This window comes from Poecilia reticulata, linkage group LG15 (genome assembly GCF_000633615.1).
Source record: "Poecilia reticulata strain Guanapo linkage group LG15, Guppy_female_1.0+MT, whole genome shotgun sequence".
NCBI lineage: Eukaryota > Metazoa > Chordata > Actinopteri > Cyprinodontiformes > Poeciliidae > Poecilia > Poecilia reticulata.
In genome coordinates this window covers 15117669-15136175 of record NC_024345.1, presented here as the reverse complement: position 1 = coordinate 15136175, position 18507 = coordinate 15117669, and the positions used below count along the sequence as shown (strand labels likewise).

General features: G+C 41.1%; 1 protein-coding gene across 5 annotated transcripts in view; it reads left to right on the top strand.

Annotated features, from left to right (window-relative positions):
• zmiz1a (zinc finger, MIZ-type containing 1a) overlaps positions 1-18507 on the top strand; it is a 124796-nt gene that overhangs the window by 27357 nt on the left and 78932 nt on the right. For 4 of the 5 annotated variants that reach the window (XM_008429483.2, XM_008429482.2, XM_008429478.2 and 1 more), the window contains exon 2: positions 4234-4344. The exons of the other annotated variant lie outside the window; for it this stretch is intronic. The gene's annotated coding sequence lies outside the window, so the exon portion shown is untranslated. The remainder of the gene's footprint in view (positions 1-4233; positions 4345-18507) is intronic. 5 annotated transcript variants of the gene reach the window in all.

Sequence of the window (18507 nt, the reverse complement as noted above, 5' to 3'; positions counted from 1 at the left end):
TTTTTTTTACAAAATATTAAAAGCGGCATTCATTTCTAGCCATTTCACAATAAAGCACCACCTTTAAGCTTGTGGAATATGAATGCTATGCTCAAACGTTTTCTTCACGAATCATCGTCACGCAGGAGAGAACGAGGAATTTTGGGTGTGAGTGAAAGACGTGAAACACTGGGAGAAACACTTGACCTGCTTGTTTGGGGAAAATGGCATTCCTTTGCTAATTTCCTCCTGATAAGTATCTGACAGCTCATAGCAAAGTGTTTTATCTTGGCTGAAGGAAAATGGCTTCTCTCTTGGCTTCGATCGATTTCAAAGCCTCTGCTGCTGCTGCTGAAAATTGCATTCTCCGGTTGCCACGTTCTTTTATTTGCATAAAGGTAATCAATCCCGGGCAGCGTACTCGCTCGTTGCTTTTAACTTAACATGGACTTTATCCTCGCCTTCCTCCTTTTCCTTCTGTTTGCTTCTTGTCTATTGCAAATTCCTGCTCTTTCCTCCTCCACCTAGCATAATTGATGGGCGTTTGCTGTGCTGGGGGCATTGATTTTTACTGCTCGGCCTTTCTCTCTCTGGTTTAACAGTTGATGAGTTGTGTTAAGACACCCAGGGACAGTGCAGCCTGTTTTTAAGGAGATGAGGTCGGCCTTTATAGCCCTCCTGCTTCCTCAGCCCCGGATGATAAGGTGTGTTTATGTACACATGTGCACACATTAGTGAGCTTGTCAATGAGTAGCCACTAGAGAGGAGGATTCCCTGCAGGAAGCTAAAGTAAACGTCACAGCGTTAAGGGCTTTTCTCCAGACAAACTTCGGCTTGATCGTACGCATCACTTTAAAGACTTTGCACACAGAAAATTTTGTTAATCTTACCCAACCCTGGTCAAGTGTTAAAACCCAATCGGGCGTCGTAAAATAGAGATCTCCTGGCTTTTGCAGAGAGTTAGCTCAGATTTTAAGGGGTGACGAAAAATTGTAGTCTCCGTTACAACCCCCAGCCGACGTTGCTGCACACAGGCTCAGAAGTCACGGCTACAGACACAAACCTCATTTAACACGATTAGTCTCTTTGAGGATTTCTTACTGCAGACTCTTATATCCAGGATGAAAGAGTTTGCACTTCTGACAGGAGGGGTGAAGGAAAAAAAAAAAGAGCTTGAGTATGCAGAAGCTACCGCGGAGCCTTTCACTGCGACATTCACCACGTTATTAAGGAACGTATTGCTTTGTGCCGTGTTGCTCTCAACACCATCTGTAGCGAGCTGCTCAAGTGGTAGCAATTTTCCTCTAGTCTGGTTGTCTCTCATGCAGCATTACAAGTGAAATTCGATTGCGAATCTCGGTGTTCTAGCGCATTTAGTTTCTCATAAATGTTTGCATTCCGGGGTGATTGCTCCCTGGCAGTTTCCAATATGCAAAAAAAGAAAAAGAAAAAGTGGTTGCAGTCGAAGCATTCAGTTCTCTTTTTGCTTTTTAAAAGACTTTTAGAGTATGAGAACAAAACATTCATTTACTCTTCTTTTACCCTTCAATTCTATCTGACCTGTAATAAAACGGGATCATGTTTCGCTGCTACCGACTAAGATAATCTTAAATAAAAAGGAAAAACAAAACAATAAGGAAGTTAACGTACGGCTGCCTTAACAACTCGTTTAATCTCTCTTTAACAGGTCACCCTTGCACACCTAGTACACAAATGCTTTTAAAAGGGTCCACCGGTGTGTGTGTTATAGCTGTGTAATATCAACCTAATAGGCTTACCTGTCAGCAGTGTATGAGACTTAGAAGCTGTAAATCACATTTGTCTGCAACACCTGCTTGCCTCCCTGCGTATTTATGGTTTTCTCCTCCCCCCCACACTGTCCTCTTGGTTTTTTGGCCTCCGTCCAAAGTCAACCCCCTCTTCCCACATTATGTTCTTCAGTGCGTTGCCTTCTTCTCGTGGATTAAATGAGCGAGCAGGTGTTGTGTTGTACGGAGGGGGTGCTCGGTTTTCTCCGCACACTCCTTCCTTCTAAACAATATCTTTGTTGTTTTCCGAATATCAGCAGAGTGAGAGATATAGTTCCAAGAACAAAGCAAATGACATCACTTTTGATCGTTTTATCTCTGCGTTTCACAGAATTGTGGCTTAAGGCTTATTTCTAGCCTTCTTGATTTCTTCCACTGGGTTCAGTTAGACAAATTATTAACTTTTAAAAAAAAAATTTTTATCTTATAGTTCAGTGCTGAAAACTCTGATAAGAAGTCAGGCTGAGCAAAAGAAAGTTTGTTTCCTACGTTGTAGGTGAAACAGAAAGACGAATGTTGCATCCTCCTGCGGGACTTGTTGCTGTCAGTTGCTATAACCTTCAGAACGTGAAGGAACATTTTGTGTTGTTAGCCCAATAACAAGACAAAACCCCAATTTCTAATTTGGTTCAGCTTTGTGGAGCTTAAGTTGCATCATTTTCTTTTAAGTCTTTTAATTATAATCCATTTCATTTATAATGTTGTATTCCTTCATACATTTCTCTCAACCGTACAGACCTACCTAATTTATCTGACAGTTTCTACATTAAACACAAATATTGTCTACATGCACAGCATAGATTGTGAAATGTTTGCAGATTTTAATGTCTCCACTTGGTTCCTGATTAGGAAGGATTGGTGGCCGGATTGTCTTACATACACAACTCTTAACATAATGGCTCTATAATCTAAATTACGCATATTTAGGATCAGATTAGACTGGGCCATGAAATCTAACCCGTCTATGTGATTGTGTTCTATTCATGTGATTTTGATTTGTTGTTTATTTTACGTAATTAGAAATTGTTGGATTTGTTTTCAAAAGAAAAGCATGAATTTATAACACTTGGAGTATAGTAGCCAACAAATGTGGCAGTGATTTAATTATTTTTACAGATATGATCAACAGATTATAGATTTTGGGCCAGAAATGATTACGTATATTCTTGATTTCTTAAAAAGCAGCTGAATTGCCCTTGATTTTATCACCAATGGGAAGCTGGGAAGTGGATGATAACTTCAGCAGCATTTATAGTTGCGGTATGGTGAAGTTTATTTACAGCTTGTTTTTTGCCATCGCTTATTTATTTCACTAGACAAGATACTATTTTTTGTAAAGAAGTATTGTCAGTCAGTGCAATATATTCAGCTGTTTAGTGTGATTTTGACCCGTTTTAGAATTGATGGGCAGGATGGAGCAAGAGTCAACTTAAAGAAAAAAAACAAACATTCTTTCTCACAGACCCGTTTAGGAAATTTGAATATTATTTAAAGTTCATTATTTTCATTAAGTCAATTTACTAAGTGAAACAAATTATGCAGTTTAATTACACACAGACTCGTGTTTTAAAGCCTTTACTTCTGTTAATTATGGAGATTGTCTGCTTACACTGATGAAAACATGGCATTGAGGATTAGAATATTAAATCTGACAAAAAAAACATTTATTGGGCTTAATGAAAAGAATATTTAATACCTGCTTAAAGGTTATTTTCAGGATGTGCTTTTAACCTAACAAATGATTCCAGTTGGACATATATTCAGATGTATTTATATTTTTAATACAGCTGTACCTTCCTCATCTTCTTGGATAACTTGTATTTTATTTATTGTGTATTTGTTCTTGGGACTTGAAGTTAAATGAATGGAGTAGATGTGTAATAATCAAGTCAAATGCTGTCGTCTTTACAGCAACGCTGAGATACACAAAAAATGCTCTGATTGGCTAATCTCAAAAACCAGTGTGGGTGGGTGTTCTTGGCCTATGCTGGATTTGTATGAGGAGTTAAAGGAGGCAGTGAAGCAGTGAGAAGAGACTAAGAGGGGTGTATTAAGGCAGGGAATCTCACCACTCTGTGTGTGTGTAATGGACTCAGGATGAGGGGCTGACCAAGCAGCAGACTGCTGATAACCTTTGGGAAGGACATTGTTCCTGTGCTTTGGGGGGGGGATTGGGGTGTTGGAACAGGTTTGGTGCAGTATATAGGCTACACAGGGCGTGTGATTGGTGGTGCAGTTGTTCTTTGGTTCATTGACTCTCCAGCAGGGTTAGGAGGTAGTAAATGGGGCAGTATAGCAAACTCCCTCATGGCTTCCTGCATACATTTTTCAACACCGTGGTGTGTTTCTCTGTGATACATTTGTCCTCTGTCTGAACCAGGTTCTCCCCGGCATTCCATTAAGGGGAAATTTAACAACCTTCTCCTCTGTCTTCCTCTTCTCTCAGATCTCCTCTTAAGGAGAGGTCAGCATCGGACCGCGCGGGAGGAATACATGAAGGGCGGGGCGGGAGAGGGGGGGTGCCAGCTGCAGCACGAGCGCCTCTGAGGTCACGCAGGTAAAAGGATATTTCTTTTATTCTGTGGATCTTTGATTGTGGGACGTTTCTTGTTTCAGTCTCTGTGAAAGCAGAGTGAGGGAGCGCCGGCTGCTGGTTTTGATTGGGCCGTCCAGTGCTGGTGGCTTTGGGGGAACTGGAAACTGAGCAGCAGACTGCAGCTGCTGTTTATGAGGAGCTGGGCAGGATCCTGTTTGGCTCTGCAGGGAAAGAAATTCAGCCAGACCCTACTGAGAATCCTGTGGCCAGTGTCAATACTTGGAAAAATCAACTGAAACATGATGGAATGATTCAGAGTTTCTTTCCACTTTGTCCAGATATGAGAAAGAAAATAAATCCAGACTATTGTGGCTGTCAGATTCATGTGACAGTTTTTTTAGTCTTAGACTGCATAATGTTTTATGTTAATGTAGGTTCCGATGATAACGTTGCTTTATTTTCCTAGAATAAAAAGGTTTTTGTTTTAAGTTGGCAAAGTTGTAGTGCCAACTTTACAAAATAGCTGCAGCTGTACTTTTTTATTTGTCCTTATTCTTTTGTTATTGCTCTCAGGTGTTTAAAAAAAAGAATGACAGAGATAATGGATAAAGATGCCAGGTAATCTAGCTTAATTCCGAGACACAGCTTGGAGAACATCTGCCCCCCACAATCATACAGAGTATGTGTGTGTATGAGCAAATACCAATGATGTAAACAAATCTGAGATAAGGAAGGACCATGCTGGCAAATACACAGCCAGATCATTTTCAGTGAAGCACATAAAAGAGCTGCAAAATGTTACATCAAATGATTCATTAGGGATGTCTCACTCTGAGTTTTTTTTTTTTTTGTCTCAGATGGCGATCTGAGTAGTTTAAAATAAGGCATTTGCAGATACAGAGTTACAATCTGAGTATAGCATCAAAACCACAGACTGCAGGAGAATAACTCGCTACATTTTAGTAGTACTGTTCTACATTAGTACTGTCACTCATCCGTGACGTTCCGGACATAGCAGTCTGATTTATTCATTTTTTTCAGCGACAGGATAAAATAAAACACGATCATTAGAGAAACCAAAATTTATTAGCTCTCTAAAATTGCCTGCATGGCCTAAGTACAGTTTTGAAAGCCAAGGACACACAAACAGATCAGAACAAATCATCTTCTTAAATGCAACTGCAAGGCTCACTTGAGCTGCGACCAACATAAAATTGCAGCTATTGGGCAAAACATGTGTTTTATTGTTGTGAAAAGAACGCTATGGAGAGGCAAAGGTTTAATGTGCTAACACCCACGCTGCACCACGTCTCCTGTCCTGCACTGCCGGCATCATTTCTGAAAGCCCACAGCTGCGCAGGATATCGCTGCCACCTCTTGTGATTTACGAACGGCCAGAGGTGGCTCAGAGGCAGATCGTCTTTTTGAGTTTATGAGGGAAATGTTTGGTGAAAGAGACAAAAGACTGCCAATCATTTAAAAATAATTTGACCGGGATCCTAATTTTCAGACTTTTCACTTGTCATCAGACTGAATTCTCTTAATATTTATAACATTAACTTCATTAGCCAAACAAGACTAAAATACAGCTGCTCTTAAAACCGAACAATTTTTGTAATCAATGAAGTTTAGATTATTTCTGATTAATAGTAAGCAGGCCTTGTTTAAGATAATCTGATGGCCTGTTCACATAAACACCTGTCAATTATTGTGCTCTCATTATTTTTCTGACAGTCACCCAGATCCAGACATAAATGAAGACAAGTGTTTTAAAATGTTAGCATGATCAAACATATGATTCCCTTAGGTGTCCTATCTCCACCTTCGGGAAACAGCGAGAATGTTCAAAAGGCAAGGATGTGTATTTTTATCCCTGCTGGATTCATTCTGGTTTTCATCTGGCAGCCCATTTTTTACTTTTATAAACCGGCCCTTTTTTTGGGGGGGGGGGGATTGTGTGCTGCAAAGGATTTTTCGCAAACAACCAGAGGTAAAAAAGCTGTGTGGAGTGGGAGGATGAGAAAGAACATTGTCTTTTCCTTTCCAGCTTAGGGACAGAGCAGAACAGGTTGTGTGAGGATACTTTCCTTTTTTAACAATGTCTCACCCTGCCTTGAGGTCACCCCTGCTTCTTTGACGCAGTTGTCTAGTTAAAAACTAAACGTTTCTCTGCATTGTGTTGTTTCTGCAGAACTCTGAAGCTGCTAAAGTCTCGCTTTGACTTTTTTTTTTTACACACCCACGTGCATAATTATTGCATAAACTCAAATCAATTTCTCTCAAAGATTTATTCAAAAAGTGACTTAAACTAATGTGATGCATTCCTTATAGGTTAGGGATAATTTATTGCAAAGCAATGACTACTTCAGTAATTAGGAGACAAATAATAATAATATACTGTGTTAGAGATGCTGGTTTAGTTCTGTTCAAGACGAGGCTTTGTCTCAGACTAACCCTGACATTTTCATCTTGAATCTTAATGTAGTTTTCTCTGATATTTTTTATATATATAAATCTGGTAAAAGCATATTGTTTCAAGCTGTTGGCTTAACCATGAGAATGGCATTCCTTTTTGTTTAGCTCCATTCTTCTTAAGCAACTTTTATATTCATCCCACATGATCTCAAAAAGTATTCTTCTTGCCCGTGTTTGACATGCTTTTTGAAGTCCTTCATTGTAGAAGTGTGTCCACCCTGTTCTGCTTCCAGAGAGATTAGGCTGACAATACTTCCCTGGCATGATGGTACCACAAATATTAAAATACACAACAACCTTGGAAAAGTCTTTGAAAGGAGGAGCGGATTCCATCTGCAAAGAAAACCTGGCCTTGGGCAACACGGGACAGGAACAAAGTTGCATTCAGAGTCTCTGCCAAAGTACTGATATGAGTATCATCAAGAACGGATAGAATTAGTTGAAGACTAGAACGATGCAATGAGCCCTTTCAACATAAAAACTTTTTTTTTGTTTTCACAGTAGTGGAGTTGTCCGTCATTGCACAGGAGAGCGATATCGGCATGAAGATTTCCAAAGATTTATAGTCGAGGTTAAAAAAAAAAAACTAAAAAAAAATCTTATACCATTCTTATGAGTAGAGGTGCTTTTATGGGATGCGACAAAAGATGGTGGACTGGAAAGTGTCGACTTTATGGAATGTTCTACACCTGTTGCTGAGCACAGCCGGTTAGCTGGCTGAACAAACACTTTTCTCACTTGCAGAAACGACTATCTCTGTCGTTCAGAAGTTTGTCCTTCCGTCCATCTGTTCTTTTGGATGGATGGTTTGCCATTGATTCATTCATCCATTGTCACCTGATAATCAAGATCTTGTCAGAGGGGTAACGGCACTCTTCAGCTCATTCTCGGAAAACTAAAATCAAGAGCTACACTTCTTGGCTTTGCCTCTTCTGTACTATGACAGACTGGAGGAGCCCAAATCCATCTATCCATCTTCTCCACAATCCTACTATAATTTTTAAGCAAGAGTTTTGCTTGAGCAGACCCTCGCCTTGCAGGGAGCAACCCGCTTTATACTACCTGTGAATCCATGGCATCAGATTTAGAGGAGCTGACTCTCATTTGGACTCATGAACGGTTTCAGTGTGCGTTGAATCAAACAGAACTGCATTGTCTGCAAAAGGAAGGATGACACCCTGTGGTTTAATATTTTCCCATAACTATCCATAAAGTTTATGTCCGGAAAAACCACAAACAGGGTCAGGGACGAAAGGGAGCCCTTTGGAGCGTAACATGCACCATCAACAAGCCAAATTTTGTTCCAGAAAAGCAAACCCACAATGACGGGATAGCCCAGTGGTAAAAAAAAAAACATGAGCATATTACAGTAAGTGTGGTTGATATAAAGACAAAAAAAATGGTAAAACATATAATATAATATTCTACTGATTAAGTTACAGAAATAACAAATGACAAAACCCTTTGTTGAAAAACAAATACCCAGAACTAGAATAATACGAGGGTTAATGCGAGCTACAAAGTCATCCTAATAAATGTTACCTAAAAAAACAGACAAAACGACTGAGTCATAACAAATCCTGAATATTTCTAAATGCTTGTATATTTGAAGATGACATCATTCTAGACGGCCGCCATCTTTGTGTGCCAGTGGGTCCATTATGTTATCCATCACTGGGTCTCTATGTCTGGCATTGTCAATTACCCAGAGGAAAACAACATTAGAGGCCTGAATGGGACACGGAGCCGTGGCAGGCCTGACATGGCTGTGTTATATGATTACACAACCTGTTGGCTGTCCGCCTGTCAAGTGTCTCCTGACTCTGATGAATGGCTGTAATATGCCGCGCATCACAACATGCCACGCCAAACACTCATTAATGGCTTCTCATAATGCCGAGGACGTTCCTCCAATGCCGAAGCAGGAAGGACTCCCAGAGAGAGAAAGACGGGAGGTTGAGGAGAGGAAGCTGTAGTGTGAGGTTGAAAAATAACGCTCCGGAACGCTCCGACCCGGTAGCAGTAAACAAAAGAAACACGGTGTCATCATCTGCATAATTTCACAAATTGTACAGGAAAATGCCACCATCGGTCTCCTGCAACTCGCGGTGAGTGAACGATGAGAACCGAATGGAAACGACACACATGTTGGAATTATTATTCCCTGTAAGTGTGATGCATATGTTTCTCAATTAGACGCGTTCTTGTCCATCTGTGACATATTTAAATGATCAGAAATGCGTGCGACACATCACTAGTGTGTGGGAGCGCCACAATAACGGTGCTTGAAGAAAGGAGCTCAGATCTGTTGGATGCCATCTGAAGCTTTGCTGATTGCTCTTTCTTTCCCTGATTTGGGAGAGATAGTACCCATGATCCTCCGAGCCACTCCACTCTCATCTGTAACAAATAGATCTGATTCTCTCAGAGACATTATTGCGAGAGCTTACGAATTAAAATGGTGAAAATTTCTCTGTAAGAGCTGCTTATTGAGGAGTCCGTGTTGGGAGGAGGTGTGCCAAGGAAATATAATTGCATGAAGGCATCCTTTTGCTCCAGTCCAATGTCCTGCCTCGTAGGCTTCAGGGACATGTAGGTGATATGTGATTCATGGCTCATTTGATGCATATCTAGATGCATCACCAGGAATCTTAGTTGTTAAAGATGCATGGACAGAAAACGCCCATCAGTATAAATCCGATTCCCTTCTGATTGTCAAATATGGTCTGTACCAGCCTCTAAAATTCTTCAAATCTGAGCTTAAGTGTGTAAGACTACACACTGCATTATCCACATTCTTATTATTTATTAAATAATTTAATAGAAGTAAAAATTAAATACACCCCAAAATCCCAGACATGGGAAAAATATATATATATAAAAAAAAAAAAACTTAAAATTTTTAATTTGACCTCATAAATATGACCGGGGTTCAACAAAATGTTGGACTCATGGCAAATAATGTTATTTTTATATGCTTTTTAAGTAAAATCTGAAATTGTACCTAAAATAAAACACTGGCGTACACTAAGCTTGACACAACAATTACTGTTGCCAAAGATTTCCAATCCCTGCCTTTGTTAAGATCTTTGTAATACTGATTTTAACCAATTCTCTTCAAAACTGTACCATTCACACAATTGTATGCGACTTTCTGACTCATTGGCCCATATATTTTTATATTACAAGCAAAGTCACTGTTACTTTGAAACACAAAAATTGGATTTAAAAATTTGCATTTTTAGCTTTTCATGGAAGTATTTAACATGGGTAGCGCATCATTACAAGGTCAGAAAGTCTGTGCTTTGACTATACTTGCCAAAAGGCTTTGAACATTTCCACCATGTTTGATAACATACAGAGTAGAATGTTGAAGAGGAATAAACAAAGCAACTTCTTTGTACTCTGATTATCCTTACTGTTATCTGCTGAAAGTCTCGCTCTCGCTGGAAGCCAGAGTGAACCACAGCCGTGTCAGAGCATTTATGAAAAGATCTGCTTTGCTTCTAGAAATTCCTACATTTTGAAATTCATTTTTAAACACCTTACTATCACTATAGGCGTACACTAAGGAGTGTTAGTTCACCACCAACTAGGTAGATGAGTTTCCAACTGACTGGTAAAGGTAAATTGTAGTTTTGTTTTGTTTTGTTTTTTTAATTTAGGTTTTTCAAAAGGATGTAAGAAACTCACCCTTATTTTTTATAAATGCACAAAACAGTTGTAGGTCTATGGAGTAGTGGTTTGCACTCAGTCTCAGTATGAAATGCTTATCTGAGAATGTACACTGATGAGTTCATTCTCTCTACAGTCCTGTCCTCACTATGGTGCACTTCACCATATATTGTCCATCAATTCACACTGAAGCGAGTATTTTTATTGAACAACACAAAGATTGTCACCATACCTTCCTCAGACGTGCCATTGTTTTTCAGACTTGGTGCCATGTAGAAAAGCTCACACCTGCAGTGCCTTTTTTTTTTTTTTTTTTTTTTTTTTTTACAAGAGACGAAGAGGCAACCCGTCTGAATACTCCTCCGTCTGTGACAATGTTTGTGTATATATTCTTTCTCACAGCTTGAGTTTCTCTGCTTGAAATGCAATACCTGCAGATGTGCCTTGTAAACTGCAGCCGCCAGCTTCTACAGCATTCAGGGGGGACTATTGAAACAAAGCCATTAAAGCAGCTTTCTCTTCACAGGGTGCAGATTTTGGTGCATGGGTGCGCCTGACCGATCAGGAGAGATTTTCCATTGTTTCAGTACCTTATATTTTCAGATGAATGTTTATAAACTGCACTTTTTACATCAATCACAACGTAAGCAGGTTTGTCATAATCGCATGTTGTAAAACATGGATGTCAGAGTCTCCTGACAACCTGTTGACACAGTGCAGATTTATGCACACAGATGCACATGCAAACACAGTCTGTGCACAAGTTTTAGACCTGGCAGTTTTATAGCAGGAGTTTCTTATTGCTGTGGATCTTCCAAAGTCAGATACCAGTGAATGAGTTATTCCGCACTCTGACCCTCCTAATTGGGAACGGCTGTTCCTGAGAACGAAAAGGCTAAACAGCCGGAGAAATTGAGAACAGACTCTCCTGAAAGGAAAGTAAGAGATGAATAAACAAATGAAGGCAGCAAAGATGTTGATTAGCTGCAGGATGTTCAAATGTCGGGGTCACGACACTGAAACTTAGTCCACACTCTCTCCAGCCATAAGATAAACCATGTTCGGCGCTGTCTCGTAAATGTAGGAGTGGAAAATCAATACAACGGGAAGAAGAATGACTAAAACTGTGTTCGGTGTTGAGAGAGGAGTTAAAATAAGAAATAGAAAAATCAAACGCGAAGAGGTGCAGTGCGCTCTGTGACAGCTGCATGCATGTCTTGCTGGGTGACGGTCTGTCCGTCTGTCAGAACAGATATTTCTGTCTGTTTAGTGCTGCCTTACAGGCTGCCAGAGACACTCCTTGTGTCATCGCTGGGTGCCTGCTGTCACTGGCTAAAAAGGAGAGAGGGAGTTCGGGGTGTGTGTGCATGCGTGTGTGTGTGTTTGAGCGAGAGTGACATAGAAAAAAACTCAAACAGCTGTCTTGAAAGCTCTTCCCCTCTTTCAGTACATCTAGAATCTGCTTTCCCCCTGATATCTGCTCAGAGTTGTTTTACTCAGCTGTTTAGTCAAAAGATGGAGTGTTTCTGCTGAAAAATTAGCACTTTTGGGGGATTCAGGATGTTGCACAGCTTACTTGTTAAGATTTAATGGTAATTAACTTGATAAGAAGGAAAGTTGCTTACAACCTGATTTTTTAAGTTTTTTTTATTTTTTTGTTAAGCTTTTAACCACAGACGACGGTTAGCCAGATTTTCCTGCAAGACTCTTAATATTTAAAAGCTTAAGTTCATTCAGTTCAATCAAGGTGATTTGTCATTTAAATATAAACTGGGATGGTGTTTATAAAAGACATTTAAAAATGGTGAGATTTGTTCTCTATTTTAACCTGAGACATAATGTTAAAGTAGATCTCCACATTTCACTGGGGCTATATTGTTTTTTTTTTGGTGATGTGCCTTGTTCTTTTTGTGTCAAACGTTTACTGTGGTTTCAAAAGACCGTAGCTTGTTCTCCCACAAAAAGACAGAGGTTTTCTTTGAAGGAACAAATCTTGCGTCTTTCAAACCTACTTTGTTGTCTAGATATACGAACAATGTATGCATAGTATTTATATGTCCAATTATACACAATATTCTACAGCTTCTTCAGCAGTAGTATTAGCCTTTTTGTAAGATCCTGTCTTGGAAAAAAATCTCTATTTATTTTGGTATTTGATTTATTATTATTTTTGCATCACAAAACATTATAACATTAGTCTATAGAATATTTATAGTCACTAATTAGAATTCTGTAAAATACTGTAAAAAAAAAAGTCAAAGGAAACTTAATTTGAAAACAGAGAACCTGCCACAGTTCAGTCAGCTGCTGGTTGTTTAACAAGTAGCAGCTGATAACCACAATTCATCGCCCTCAAACATTAGATCCTTTCATCCCATGACTCTCACACCCACCCCCTTCCCACTCTCTGATAACCACGGGGGCTGGTGTAATGACAATCCTTGTTAGGTAGGGCAGAAACGAAACAACCTGCTGAGCACATTTGAGTCAAGGAATACTTATCTGCAACTCTGGCCTCAAGCAGTGCCCTGATAATGACTAATCTTCATCTTGGTGTCACCTAACAGGCTGATTGGTACTGTACAGCCAAGCAAAATCTGCAATTACACAGCACTGCATCAGTATTTACCACAGATTGATATAAATATGTGTAATATAGGTGTCCTATAAAGGACGGTGCTGATCTCCAGACTCGCTCTGGCTGCATCTTTCTTAGCAGCCACTGGTGATGTGTTTGTGCTTTGCTGGATCTTTGCCTTTTGCAAAGTGCTTTGTCTTGTTCAGACTTTAAACAGCCACGGTAATGCAGCATTTACACCCAAAAAAAAAAAGTAAAAAAAAAAAACCAGACTTCATAAATTGTGCAAAATGTTGCGCTAGAAGCCTTTTGTTGTCAAAGCAGCTCAGCCCCTGCATGCACTTCCTGTCTGGAAAGTTTTTTCCCATGTTTTTTCTCAGATTTTTACTGATATGTTCAGACTTTCAACTATGTGTTGGAGATTCTGAAATAGGCTGTACTTTTAACTTCCACGCAGAGTTTAGAAGTAGGATTTTTCTCAACAAACATGTAGTAGCCGTACTAAAAAGATGTCGCAGCCACTCAGATTTATGTAGGAGGTGCAATCGACATGAAGTTTTTGATGAAAATAGCAAGTCGTTTTTAATTTCCTGGGTCAATGGAACACGCGCGTAGGTAGCAAAGTGAGACTGCAAAGCTAAAAATCCATCTGTGTTAAGAGTTGGGCTGAAATACTTCCAAAAATGCATCTCTTCATCGCTTACCATCTTTACCTCCACAGACGACCACATTTTTCTGTCTCTCCTACTTGTAGGTTTGGACATCTTACTAAATATGGCGTATATTTGCCTTAAGTGCAGATTGTTAAGTCTTTGATTTTTTTAGTCATCAGTGGAGAATGCTGTCGTCTGATTACAAGCACGTGTTTCTCGCTTGTATGGATGTCCGCGGAGTGAGGTAATGGAATATGAAAAGAGAAAAGCGTGGTACTGGGCTGCGCCGTGGTGGAGTTGGGTAGAGTGAAGGTTCTTTTGGACTCGACGTATGTTTTTTCTGGCATCCCAGTTTTGTTGAGATTGGGTTGTTGAGTGTGTAACCCAGTGTTGGGATGAATTGGTAGCAGAGTCCCCAAGTACATGCAGCTTCGTGTGACTCACCATTCCTGAAACATCTCGACTTCTGCTGACCTTTTCTTGAACTCTTTCACCAAATTCTGACAAGAAGTTAGTAAATCTGAGACGTGAAGTCGCCGAGTTCTTCCCATTTCTTAGCAGTGACGTTGATAGTAATTTTGCAGCCTCCTTGACAACATTAGTCCAGCTTCAGTTTCTGCTCTGTCAGTGTTGGCTCTACTAGTTCCCTGATAGCTCTGTAACTACACCCCGGTGTTTATGTTCTTTAGGTTAACACGGTTATCTCCGTGCGTAACTGGAGCGCCGAGCCTACACAGGCACTTGGCATGCATGCGCGTCGCGAGTGATCTTGCAGCTGCAGGACCGACCCCGCTGCCCGTGTTTCGCTCCAGAATGAGCTGCAGGGACTTGCCAGTATTTTCATTCCCTCTGGAGGTATTTCCGCACACCAACAAAGCCCAGCCTGCGTGATGAAACAAAGAGGAAGCAGCTTTTGTGTGAGGAAAGCAGCCAGTTTCTCAGTACGTGTGTGTGTGCATGTGTGTGTGTGTGCGTGTGCACTACTGACCCCAGCTAACAGTTTGTTGCATGCAAATATACTCTTGAGCTCGCAATTCAGGTTGCTCCGGGCTCTTGTTTGCTCACAAGCCAAATGTACCATGAGAACAAGCCTACTCTGTGTCCCATTCACAAAACAAAGTTGCCTCCTGTTTGCCTCTAATTAACAGGTATAATGCCTACCTTGTTGTGTTGGTTAGTGATTTTTACAGGCCTTGTTAACCACTGGCTGTTCCGAGTCTTTGCTTCCTCATAAACCACTGCCAAAAAGGAAATGTGAAATGTGTGCTGTAGCCTGGATCCCAATTCTCCAAGGAATCTCTTACTGTGGGGGGTGAGGGAAATGAATTGAACTTCTGATAGTAAAAAAAAAATTAATGTCCTTTTTAGAGTTCATTCCATCCAACATAAACATGTGCTTTTTGCTCTCACGACTGCAGGGACTAAAGAGTTTACATAAACTGCCTTGCAAGACGATTCGCTCCTCTTCAAGACATTCAAATTTTTCACGTTAGTCACAAATATTCCAGTCAGTGGATGTGCAAAGCTGGTGGCTGGTGAAGTGTGGTGTGCATTGGTAATTATTCTGACACCCCAAAATAAAATGCAGAGCACACCATTGAATCCAGAAGTCGACTAATCACAGTGGAGTTCAGATATCCGTCATTAGTTTGTCATTCTTAGTAGTAATAAATCGGTTCTTTTCCTGTCCTTTAGGTGACTCCTAAAGGCATTTATTTAGTTGTACTGGTTGTATTTGAGTGCATCAGAGGGAATGGGGGGTCGAATACAAATAGTGAACATAAATATGAGTTCTGTTTTAAAAACCCTTGAAAAACCATCTAGTATTTTTTCTCTCCGTATTGGTCTGCCTCACAAAATCCCCCATAATGCCCTACATTTGTTCAGCTGTAACGTGATGAAATGTGGAAAGTTTGAAGTCCGTAAATGCTTTTGCAAGGCATAGTATATAAAATCTGTTTATTATAGTTAAGTTTTTAAATATGTTGTCAAAGGATTTATATCCCCCATTCTGAACCAATATTTTTTTTCATCAGTTGAGGGTTTTCAAGGATAAATCCTAGGTTTGAGGCTCTTAAGGAACATCAGTTTTGATGTCTTTAGTTGAGGTCATAGCACAACGGCCGAGAATCGCAAATGTTTTCTTTTGTGTGTGTGTGTGTGCGCAAAATGAAAAAAAGAAAAGAAGCAGCTCCGTTGTGTGAGAAGCAGAGATTTCTCTCCAGGGCTTGTCCACTAGAGTCAGCGTCCTGTGGGGTTGACAGCCAAGGCCCTGGTGACACACGCTTATGCCCATAAACAGGGATTTGGTCCTCTGGAGAAAATAACCTTGATAATTACTGGGTGCATATGGACCTGCCCACAGTGAGAGGGGGGAGGAGGGCTGACTGAGAAGTTAAGGAGAGAGAGAGAGAGCGAGCCACATCCGCTGGTGCATTCCTGCATGCTGTGTCATAGTGGTGCCGAGTTTCCCTTCGGTTTGCACGGAGATTTCCACAAGGCGGAGAGCGCGCAGAGGCACTGATGCAGCGCCTGAGGCCATGGACTCCTGCATTTAAAGTTTAACAAGGCACAAGTCATTCGTATGCTCTCCACAGAAACAGAACGAGTGTACGTAAGAGAGCTGGCAGACGATGGTGAAAAACTGGTGCCGTATGGAGGGTGGGATCCATGGAAAACAAGATAAAAAAAAAAAAAAATATATATATATATGCAGTCTGGTGACCTAACTGTGGAGACACTTATATACTTAGACTGTCCTCTCCCAGTCTCTTTCGCTTGCATCATGTGGTGGAACTGATTTGGCATCGGCGCAGCAGCCAGAGCTGCATGTCTGTGTCTGGCTGGCCGCCCGTCTGCTTGCCTGTCATTCTGCTGGTTAAAGAGGCCTTGTTGAACCGCTGCGCCGTGCCCGCCTGCTGCAGGGCCATTCATGCCTGCGAGGCCAGAAACAGCCAAGTCTTGTCATCCGGCTGTAGCTAGCTCACACCAATTGACTCCTCCAGGGGCAGTTTGCTTGCTAAGCACACCGACTCAAAGCTACTCAATAATCCTTTTTTTTTTAAAGTTTCGATTACATTTCAGAGGACGCTCACAGCCCATACCCTCCGTCCCAACACGTGTGCATCTCCCGGATTGAGCGCGCGGCGCGATAGACTGATCCTTTCCCAGAGGAGTTGTATAACACCGGCACAAAACAAAGCAGATCCCTCGAGCCGCGTCGAAGGCTGCAGATTTCAGCTAGAGTTTGTCACTCAGATAGAGTTCTCCCTCTGCTTGTCTGGTTAATGGCAGCTCATTCTGTCACAGTTGACCTGAGCCTCCGTGAACTGTTCTGTGTCCTTTTCTCAGTCCCTTTGTGACACACATCATGAGGACAGGCACAAGAGCCGTGGCTTCATTTTGCGCTCTCCTACTTTTACCTTCTCCTCTCATGCTCTCATTCCCAACTCCTCCATCTTCCCTTCTGTCCTTCCCTTTCTGTCTTGTCCTTTCTGTCCCCCTCGCTCGCTCCTCGCTTTGGCGTCTGCATTCCTAACATCCTCCTGCTATGATTAGCTATAGTGTTTGTTTCCCCCCCCCTCAGCCAGTGTAATTTCTAGAGCCTACTGTGTCCTTGGAAAGCTCGTCTAATAAGCTCAGACACACTGATGTCTCCATGCACCACGGGCCTTATTCTCCAGCGTCACCGAGCATGTAAACAAAGGCGGACAAAAAAAAAAAAAAGGAAAGGAAAAAACCACATGCGGTGCTTCCTAGCGTGCTAATAGACCTGGCCTACCAACCCCACCGAGGGCAGCACCAACAACACTAGATTGCGAACGGTGACCTTCCGCGTGCCAATCACAACAAATCTGCTTCCTGATTCGAATATGGGGAGGAAAACGGTGTAAATTGAAAGCAGAAATCCCCCTGGTGCGAGACAAGATGAGCCTCGGAATAAATTATTCAGATGGCGGTCTCTCCCTCTCTTTTTCTCTTTCTCTCTTGAATGATTCTCGCCTTCTGCTACATTTAATGGCATCTGCGATGACGCCCATTGGAGATTAATCCAGATGCGAGACGTTTGTGTTTGCGTGCTCACATTTGCGCTCGCGGCCCGCTTGCCCCTCTTCTCATGCATCCCGTCGTGTCGTGTGATGGGGAAACAGAGCCTCAACAGGGGAATTTATCTCTTCTCCAGAGAGGCTTGTAAATAAACAAGTAGTGAATCAATGGCTCCATTTGGTTTKTTTTTTTTTTTTTTTTTTCCCTTTCTTATAATTCTGCCTTTTCTCTTTAGGCGGTGTGACAGCATCTTTTTTTTATTTATTTATTTTTTCTGAGGCGCTGTAGATCTCAGCAGCCGTATTTTCTCTCGGTGAGAGTGAGAAAACATGCCTGGCTGGCTTCGTGTTTCATTACAGAGGATCAGTAAATTATCGTGTATGTAAGTGTGTGTGTGTGTGTGTGTGTGTGTGTGTGTTTTCTCTTTTCTTTTATATCACCCACTGCAGCTCATTTAGCACCATGATGGAGCCTTTGTATGAATGGGGAAATAATACCAGCATTGGAAATTGTGCTTTAGAACTTCTCAGTCAAACAAAGACACAGTAGAAATTACTTGGCTCAGATGAATACAAGAACACACAGTCGGTCCTGTGGTTAATGCATCTCAGTCTTGGTGAGAATTATTGATTCACTGCAGAAGGATGACCCTTCCTTAGATAAGTGCCTACAATAATTTACTGTTTGGAATATTTTCTCAAACATTCATTATTTTTAAACTGAGCAGAAGGTTTTTTTTTTTTTAATAAGCCATTT